This window comes from Oryzias latipes, chromosome 19, assembly GCF_053564925.1.
Source record: "Oryzias latipes strain Hd-rR chromosome 19, Olatipes_Hd-rR_3.1".
Taxonomy (NCBI): domain Eukaryota; kingdom Metazoa; phylum Chordata; class Actinopteri; order Beloniformes; family Adrianichthyidae; genus Oryzias; species Oryzias latipes.
In genome coordinates, this window is record NC_136255.1 from 29,901,580 (window position 1) to 29,912,130 (window position 10,551).

The window sequence follows — 10,551 nt, forward strand, 5'->3', positions numbered from 1 at the left end:
TTTACACAGCCATCAGATTGGCTGAAGTCTATGCCTAGAAAGTGTTTTAATTGACCAAGATCCTTCATCTTAAACCTGGTGGAAAGTAACGCCTTCACCTGGTTTAGACTTTTGATGTTACTGGCTGCAAGTATAAGATCATCCACCCAGATGACGATTATTACCTTTTCTCCCTGTTTCGACTCTTTTGTATAGACACAGTGGTCTGCTGGGTTCTGAGTAAAATTGTTATCTGTCAGACATGTGTGAAGCATCTCATTCCAATTGCGCCCCGACTGTTTCAGACCATAGATGGATTTTTTTAGCTTACACACCAGGTTTCCTTCCCCTTTTTCGTAACCTTCAGGTTGCTCCATGTAAATGTCTCGATCGATGGGTGCATGCAGATAAGCTGTTTTGACATCCATCTGGTGTAATGTTAGGTTGTCTTGGGCTGCCTTCTGCATCACAACACGTACACTGGTCAGATTAGCTGTAGGTGAGAATGTCTCGTCAAAATCAATCCCGGCCCTCTGACTATATCCTTTAGCCACAAATCTGGCCTTGTATTGTTCATGTCCATCATTGTTCTCCTTAATGGAGTACACCCACCTACCTCCCACTGTCTTTCTGCCTTCTGGCAATGTAGTCAGGGTAAAAGTCTGATTATCCTCTAAGGATTTGATCTCTTCATCCATAGCTCTCTTCCACTTTCCTGATTCTGTCGATGACATAGCTTCTTTAAAGGTTAGTGGCACACCACAAACTGTTCGGTAGCAGTAGTCTATGCTAGTGAGCATACTGTCTTCCTCCTTGGCATCTCCCTGAATATAATCTTTCAGATACCCCGGGGGTTTACGTTCTCTGGTGGGGTATTTCCTACTGCTCGAAACCTGTGTCATCACTCTAGGGTGTTCTTCTGCGTCATTTTCTGGTGACTGTAGATCATCTGTCTGTTCATCTGTGATGGGGCAACTGGGCTGCAGTGCCTCTCTCTCCTCACAGTCTCCTAAGGAGTCAACATCTAGCTCCTGAGTCTGGGTCTCGTTCTCACAGGTTGTCTTTGTGATGAATTTCACCAGTCTGTGCTTTTGTACTTTCCCTGTACTGGGATAGTAGACCAGAAAAGCTGGACTGCCTTTATCATGTCCTACGAAGAGCCCTTTTTCACACTTGGAGTCTAGTTTACCCCTATCTTGTTGGTAGGCATAACACACTGATCCAAACTTATGCATCTTTGCCAGATCACACCTTTTACCTGTCAGAGCTGTATAGGGGGTAGTACCCGTGTGCTTATTAAAGCATCGATTCCTGGTGTAAGCTGCCTCCTGAATGGCATAATGCCAAAGGCTCTTAGGCAGATTACTGTCAATAAGCTTACACCGAGCCATCTCAAAAAGGGTGCGCCCTTCCCTCTCTGCTACCCCATTCTGGTGTGGGGAATATGGGCAGGACATCTCATGTCTGATTTTGTTCTTCCTCAGTAGCGTCTGGAACTCTTTACTGGTGAACTCAGTCCCATTGTCTGACCGAATGCATTTCACAGTACCATAAGGTGCTACATCAGCCAGAAACTTCTCAGTGGCTTGAGTTGCATCACTTTTTGCTTTCAGGAAGTAAACAAAAACAGCCCCTGTATACACATCTGTAAAAGACTGCATATACTTGAAACCATCTATTGATTCATTGTTTACTGGACCAGCTAGATCTGTGTTCACAAGTTCAAGTTGTGTCTTAACTTTGTCAGTTGGATTTCTGTTTCTCGTTCGGGTGAACTTTCCTTTTATGCATACATCACATTCTTTATCAGGCTTACGTTTTGCACCTTTAATGTGCATGCCGACTGTTACATCCTGCAATCGCAGTATGTCTTCGTAGTTGCAGTGACCCATGATCTCGTGCCAGGTTTGGATATCATAACTGACATTACAAACATCATTTTCACCAAAATCTGTCTGTAAGTAGTACATCCTTTTAAACACATGAATGGTAAATTTGGTGCCATCAGGCACCTCAAGAACATCTTTACCTTCATCAAAGTGTACCTTGGCACCATTAGCAGTTGCACACTTCACAGAGAAGAGTTCTTGTGGGAATGAGGGGATGTAGAGGGCGTTCTTCAACGTTACTGTACAGCGGCGCCCTTTACTGTCCAGGAGACATACCTGTGCATCCCCTCTGCCTTGTGCCAACCCAAAAGTACGCTTTCCGTCTGCAAGCTCCATGCTGTGTCTCTCTGGCTTGAAGGTGCTGTCGAAACTCTTGAACCGGCTCCTGTCGTTAATAATGTGGGACGATGCACCTGTGTCCACGACCAGGCCTTTTATCTGGATCTGCTGTACAGCTCTGCTGGCATCTTTCGTCTCCGTCTTAAACGTGAAGTCTTCCTTTTCTGCAGCTCCCCTGGTGTCGTCCCGCCTGCAATCCACTTTATGGCTTCTGTTGTCGCAGCAGTCATCTTGAGCACGAGCGCACCGAGAGCCACGTCCACGTTCTTTCTTTCTGCACGCTTTATCTGTGTGACTTGTGCTCTTGCATGAACTGCACCAAGCTTTCTTTGAGCAATCATCTTTTCTGTGCCCCTTTTCTCCACATCTCCAGCAAACCAGGTCCGTTGAAGGTCCGCTCTTTTTCTTTGGAGCCGCTCGGGCTTTCAGCACTCTCTCTCCCGTCTCATCTGCTACGGGGTCTATGTCTTCAGAGGCCTCAAAGTTCCTTAATTTGGCTTTGAACTCTCCCAGCTTCATGTCTGCAGAGCTATGTGTAACCATCAGCGTGAATGGCTTGTATTTTTCTGGAAGTCCCCTCATAATCATTGCCATCATCAGTCCCTCACTCGGTGCTTCACCTGCACTCTTGAGCGCTGTAATGATTTGCTCTGCTCTGATGACATACTCTGTAACAGTCTCTGTGTCTGCTTTCTTCAGTGAGGTCAATGTTATGTACAGGGAGACAATCCGGGGCCTACCTTTGCCGATGTAGTGTTCTCTTCACACTTTGAGACTCTCTCTGCCTTTGTCTTTAGTGTCTCTGAATATCAGTCCCAAGCTGGTGTTATCCAGTAATGGCGCCAGCGCGCAATATGCATCAGCGTTCAGCTTGTTGTCACGTGCTTGTTCTTCCACTGACAGAGGACCGGCAGGCTCATTCAGGATTGTCTGCTTCAGTCCTGCACTGTGCATGCAGCATAACATCCTTTCTTCCCAGAGCTCATACTCCTCTGCTCTCCCGTCGAATGTGGGCCACTTAATCTTGGTTCTGTTCGTCATTTTATGTCCGTAGCTAAGCTAGCGATAGCTCCCAGCTAATTCCTGCTTTGCGTTAGCAAACAGACGTCTTGCGATAGCACGTGTCCGTCGTCAGACTCTCAGAATGCTCCTTGCGGTCTCTGGGCCCATAACCTGTTAGCAGGTTTAGTTCCTCAGTGTAGGCTTACACCTTTTGCCTACCTGCAGCGGAATAATTATGAAGAAATTACGACGGGCAGCCACGTCTCTCTTTAGCCATTCACCGGCTTGACTTTTATTAACAGGACCGAACAGAAAGCTTGCTCCAACATCCAGAGTAAAACAGCGCCTCCTTCAGGTCACTAATAACAGATACAGTTACAAAACAGTCATACCTGTCCAAGTGGTATCTCCTGAGTCATACCATTTGTCAACAGGGACAACCACTAAAATGAGTGTTTTTATTCACAAAAATGTAAAAAAATAAATAAATAAACAATACAAAATTAGAATAAAGTGTGCTCGCTGCGCGTTTCGGCAAATTCTGCCTTCATCAGGCTCTATGCACACCACAACAGCTACAACTTGGCTGGCCAGGCGTAAAAGTGAAGTGAGAGACAAAAGGTGGCTGTTTTCCTCACACTGTCTTACCAAGGAGCACGCGTCGGCCTCATGGGCCCTGCGTGTCCTGAGCCATGGGCCCTGTGCGTTCTAAGCCCCTCCCCTGCATGCATACTGCTAACCAGGCAAAAAGACACGTGAAACAAAACCTTTTCCTTCCAACCATGTTATTGCTTTATGTTTAAGATTATTTAAATTTCTAATAACTGATTAAGGGTTGGGATTAGGGTTCAGATTAAACTAAAGGTTAGGGTTAGAAACAAGACCAGGGGTAGGGTTAAAGTAATAATAATAATCATCATAAAACAGTAATAAGAACCATAAGAACAATAGCCATAATAACAGTAACAATGATAACAAAATCTCTCACACTGTTCACCATAAAGAAAAACCCTGGGTCATGAGAAAATGCTCCACCAGTGGGTTATGCACCTATCCATTATGAGCAATATTATATTTATGTTGTCACTTTCTTGTGCTAACAAAAGTTTCGGTTTGTCCCACCAAATGTTAATCCCACAAAGAACAGGAAACATGATTAATACAGTCTTGTGTTTTGGGTCTTATTTTTTAAAAAAGTTATCTATGGAAATAAGAGTTAAGCCGTTTTTGAGGAGGTCACCTTGTTGTTCTGTCAGGGCATCACTTTTCAGTCAAAACCATGATATTGTGGGGCCATAAAGGGCTGTCCCCTTACACACTCTACCCTGAATGGACTTAGTGGGTATTCCACTTTAAAAAATACCTCCAATGTTCCAACATTGCTCTGGCCGTGTCCTCGGTCCAGTGAATTGCATCTTTTTCTGTTGCAAAATGCGAGTCCTCCAGCAGGGGGATGTGTCTCATATTTTTTTTAATATGCTGATTTAGTAGTTTCATGTTGTTCTGCTCCATTGCAGATAAGTTACCAGAAAAATTAACCAAGGGAACCCAGATGACAGCAGATGGAAATCTGTGTTTAGCCATCTTCAGAGCCCGCTGGAGCTGTTTAACTGCAGTTTCTTTAATGTTCTGACCTTTGGCGTTAATGCCGGCTGCGATGACCACATTCTGAACCACCAAATCACACGGAACGTGGGCTATCTCAAATAAAGCCTGCATGTGGCGAAAATTAGCACCTGGATAACTCCCAATCTGTAGATCTGGGATGGAATATTCAGGGATTCTGGATAAATTTGAGTCACCAACAAAAAGACACCTTTTCTCCACTTCCAGAAACCAGTCAATCAATTTTCTGTTTGTTTCAGGGTGACGCTTTACCTTGAAAACCTGCCGCTCTGGGGCAGGTAAGTCAACACGGGCTACTGGTGGCTCAGCACCGTCACCTGCTAGCTCCAGCCCTGTAATACAGCGTTCCTCCGCTGAAGCTGGAGATGCGCTGTCCTCCTGGCATTCTGTCACACCCGGGCTGTCCGAAATATGATCCAGCCCCGAACTACCTGAAGCTGGGGGGTCAGCGTCCGTGTCCGCCTCATCCCCATCTTCCTCGCTGTCGTATTCATTATCGAACTCCTCCTCCTCCTCGTGAAGAACCTCCCCGCCGCGGTTCTCCTCTCTATCGGAGCTTTCCTCCTCCTAGGAGCTGTCCAGTGCTGAAATTCGGGAAGGTGGCGCCCGTGCTGCCGGTCTGGGAGCAGAGGGTGAAGTTATCCCCACAATCTGAGGGAGAAAATCCTCACGCGCCACGAAGGGGTTGCGGCGGGTCGCCGTTCACGGTCCACGCTGCTTCTCGGGAGCGGCTGCTGGAACTGCATCTGGAGGCCAAGCTGGTCTCATGTCCGTCATAGTTCCAACTGATCGGTTTGTGGCCTCGTAACATTCAGCTTGAATGCTCATGGAGACCCGCTCAGGTTGACGGGTCCTCTTTTTTTCTTCCTCCTGATGTGCGCGGCCCCCGGCGGCTATCACACCCTGCCGGGGGGTGGTGTCGTAGCCGCTGGACTTTGCCGCTCCGAGTCTGATCTGCAGGTGATGATCAGGGCCTCTGCCTGATCGAGAACATCCTACGTGATCCGAGGTAGATTTCTGCAAGCCCATCGTGTCGCCACGATGAAGGCTTCCCTCCAATCTCGGGTTAAATCACCGGGGAGATCCTGTAAAAGTTTCTCCAGCCTCTTTTGGTAGTGATCCTGGAGGATCTGCAGTGTGTTCTGTCCCCAGTTTTTTGCGTTGCCCTCAATGAGGTCTAACACATCATCCGTGGGATCAGCGGGTTTAATCAGTGAGGTTAATGAGTCCACTATGCGAGCGATTGTCAGATAAATGCATCTAAACATTAAAGAAAAACACAATTAGAAATAATAGACCACAGCAAGAATCAAGTTTCTCATGCACGAGGGAGAAGCAGCCAGTGTGACAGAAGACAACCAGCACGCTGCTCTTCTCAAAGGTTCTGCTCTCCCTGTGCACCTTTTATTAAGAACACAAGAAGGAGGTAACAGTTTCAAAACAAAGAGGAAAAGTTCATTAGGGGGTGTCATACAATGACCCCTTTGGTGGATTCTAACTTCAAACAGTATCACTTATCAGCTGAGGATAGTGTGTCGTAAAACCCCCCTGTTCCTGGCTGGGCATGAGAAGCAGATGACCAAACACACAGAACTGTTTTCAGAAGAGGTAAAAAGGTCAATCTGAGTTAACATTTAAAGAAATACATTTAAACAATGATAATAATAAAACAAATTCCTTCACATACTCCCTCCTGTTTATCATTGATGTTAAAATCTCACATCCAATATCACATCTCTTTTCAGTTTTCTGTGACATCTTCATTTTCATAACACTTTCAATTTACACTCAGATGAGAAGTTTTTTTTTTTTTTTTTCAAGTCATTTCAATTTCAAAATCATTACAGTCATCTTGTTCTCCCTTTAATAACAAGTTGTATTCTTGACTCAGAAGAACACTTTGTACTCAACCATTCTCTGCTCTGGAAATCATAGATTGAATACAAGGAAAAATGCACATAGTGAACACACAACATATAATCAGTACCATAAGAATAGGTGTCACTATTTTTAACAAAAGTTGCCACCAGGAACCAAAAGCAAACCAGGAGAAGAAATCCCAAGATTGGGGTTTCCTGTCATCCTGCATTCCCTGCTGAACCTTTTCAAGTTGATGTAATGCTTCAGTGACGCTGTGACCTTCATCGGTGTTGTCAGGAATAAATGTACAACAGGTATCATTTAACATTTTACAAACACCTCCCTCCTGAGCAACCAATAAGTCCAAAACCAATCTGTTCTGTATAACCATAAGTCTCATGCTTGACATTTCTTCATTATAGCCTTTAAATGCTTTAATTGTAGCGTTCAAAAATAAACCTAATCGATAATCAATGGTCTCAATTCTGAGAGCGTTTTTAGCAGTTCCTACCCAGGGAAACAATGCCATAGTTACCTTTTGCCCCGTATTCCAGAGTTTATGGTCTCCAGGTACATCTGATCCCCAAATGGAATCATGTGGCTTGACATCAATAAGGTTACGTCTGTGGCGCAGGTGAGGCTCATGGACTGCAGAAACTATGAAAGTGTGATCTGTGACCTTTACGGGAGCACAAATCCCACTCCAGTCTCTAGGCAGACTGAGGTAGAGGGCCTGCCCACATAACCAAAACATTTGATCAACCACATAAGTACCATTGTTACCTGGCATTAAATCTGGATTAGATCCAACACAACGTCTTCTGGGGCAGGGAACTGCATAACCATGGGAAACTCTGTCATTGATTATCTGGACTGTGAAGGGAACAAGAAGTTCATGACACATCTTTGTCGGCAAAGTTCCTAAAAATTCTGTGCCATTGTTAGTTACGCAATGTGGAAACACAGTTCCTGGTTCCACACTAGCATATGGAGCTAATGATTTTGTCAATTTCAGTTTTTTAAACTGATACAAACTCTTGCAACTTGGTCTCACAAGAGTACCATTTGAAGTGGTGACGGCTCCAGTACTAATATACCCTCTGGTACTATATTCAATAACACAGTCGCTTTTCCACTCAGAAAATTGCTTTGCCTGCAAATTAGGATGTAGGGATGAAGCTGGAATTACAGAACAAACATAGCAATCAGATCTATTCCTTTCTTTAGCCAGTAACATAACATACCTATACCAAGAATTTGTCATATACAGGTGAGTTATGTTCATTTTTGGACTATTCAAAACATCATGTTCATCAATACTCAGCCATCGTCGAGAAACATTTAGTCTTTCCTCGTTGGTGGTTCTTCTTGCAGGTGGATAATGATTCCAAAAGAACCAAATCCATGTGGTTGCTCCTGTCAGGAATAGCAAGAACAGTAAACAAAATAAACTGTCTCTTAGCCCAGTTGGACACGCCATGGTGGATATGTACCTATCTTCGGGAGGGAGAGGTTACTAGCACATCACCTCCTCAAGTCCTCTAACAGTGTAGGATCCGTGTAGTGCAAAAGAGATCTGGTGTGCTTTCTTCCCTAAGACTAGGTGGATCGCTCGGCTTCGCTGACGTTGAGACAAGCAGCTTCTATACGGCTGCCTCCCTTTGTAGTCAGACTTCCCCACCTAGCAGTTGGAATTAGCCTCACCCAGATGCTTTTTCTTGCAGTGTGACAGGTGGATCCAAGACGTCCTTTCAGCAATCTTGACAGCTGTTGGTGTAGTCAGCAGGACTTGGAATGGCCCTTCCCACCGTGGGCTGGACCAACACTTCCTTTTTATGGCCTTCACAAACACCCAGTCACCAACCTGCACTGGTGAAGTGTCCTGTGGAGATAAAAAGGAATCTGGCACTTGATTTGTCCTTTGCACATCTTTAGTGGTAAACATTTTTCTCAAATAATCCACTAAATTTGCATCATCATCTGGAGAATGTTGCTGTGTAGGATCAAGGTCTTGTAACCTATAAGAACGTCCATACAACATTTCAAAAGGCGTTAAAGGTTGACCTGCTGTGCGTGTGATACGCATGCTTAGTTGAACTAAGTCTATGCAGTCAGGCCACTGTCTGTTTGTCTCTTCCATGCATTTCTTTAACTTTGATTTGATAGTGCCATTAGTTCTCTCAACTAATCCTGCACTCTGTGGGTGATAACTACAATGTCTCTTTAAATCAATATAAAGATGTTGAGCCATTTTGTCTATCACTTGATTTACAAAATGTGTACCATTATCACTCCTTATCACTTGTGGTATGCCAAAAGTTGGGATTATTCTTTTACAAATAGCTTTAGCTACTGTAATAGCATCTTGTGTTGCACATGGAAAAATTTCAACCCATTTGGAAAATGCATCAATAATCACTAAACAATATTTCAATCCCTTGCTTTTATTCAATTCAATAAAATCCATATGGATTGTATGGAAAGGAAAAGGTGGTTCAGGAAATTTTCCTCTCTTAGGTCTAACATTGCCTTGGGGATTATGACGCATACATGTTACACATTGTTTACAAAAATTTTTTGAATAGAGAATAAATCCATAAGTTGTATAATATTTCTCTAATAAGTTCATCATCCCCCTTGTTGAGACATGGCAAGGCCCATGACTCAAAATTGCTGCCCATTTGTACATGGATTTTGGTAAAATAGGTTTACCTTCTGTGCTGACATAAAGACCTTGTTCCAACTTTGCTCCCTTTTTCAACCATAAATCTCTTTCTTGTTTCGGTGCACTGTGTTGCATTTCCTTTAAAACATCAGCGGGTGCATCTGCAGTCAAATCCTCATTTGTGCATTGCGTGTTTCAGGCAACAGGACTTGAACCTGTCCCTCAGAATTCTGGGCCACTTCGGGGACTTGAACCCCTGTAAAAGCGCTTTACTTGCCTTGTTGTTGTGGTCTGACTGGTTTACGGATAACGTCAATCCGGACCCAGGGATCAGACCAGTCGATTGGCCGGCGTAGAATTCACTACGACGGACTTTCCTCCGCAGACCTAGTCTCACGGGCTGTCGACAGACTTCAATCGGCGTGGTCCTCCCCCCAAGGACGCAGATATGTTGTCATCCGGCTCGAATGGACCAAAGAATGTCAGATAAATGCATCTAAACATTAAAGAAAAACACAATTAGAAATAATAGACCACAGCAAGAATCAAGTTTCTCATGCACGAGGGAGAAGCAGCCAGTGTGACAGAAGACAACCAGCACGCTGCTCTTCTCAAAGGTTCTGCTCTCCCTGTGCACCTTTTATTAAGAACACAAGAAGGAGGTAACAGTTTCAAAACAAAGAGGAAAAGTTCATTAGGGGGTGTCATACAATGACCCCTTTGGTGGATTCTAACTTCAAACAGTATCACTTATCAGCTGAGGATAGTGTGTCGTAAAACCCCCCTGTTCCTGGCTGGGCATGAGAAGCAGATGACCAAACACACAGAACTGTTTTCAGAAGAGGTAAAAAGGTCAATCTGAGTTAACATTTAAAGAAATACATTTAAACAATGATAATAATAAAACAAATTCCTTCACAGCGATCATCAGAGGTTCTGGTCTGTCCGGCGTGATGGTCACGTTTTGTAAGTGATGCACCATCTTAATTACAGCATGTAATTTGCGGATAAGCTGTCCAAGTCTTTCATCTGCAGGTCGCCGGAGGTCCTGCCTAACATCTGCTGGGGGTCCAAATCTTGTCGCTCGTCTGGTAGGTGAGCCCCGGACCGCTGCTGCATAAGAGCGGGGCTGTGGAAAATAAGGCCGGGACCCGTCGTACATAGGAGGCGCAGGCCAGTTAGGATTTGAAG

The 10,551-nt window shown here is 44.5% G+C and overlaps 1 long non-coding RNA gene across 1 annotated transcript; it reads right to left on the minus strand.

Moving 5' to 3' along the window:
• Nucleotides 1–6,144: 6,144 nt before the first annotated feature.
• Nucleotides 6,145–10,274, minus strand: LOC144987992 (uncharacterized). The gene is made up of 2 exons (XR_013651687.1): nt 9,638–10,274; nt 6,145–8,577 (listed from the first exon to the last, which is right to left on the minus strand). It is a non-coding gene; the product is annotated as an uncharacterized LOC144987992 (long non-coding RNA).
• Nucleotides 10,275–10,551: the final 277 nt, after the last annotated feature.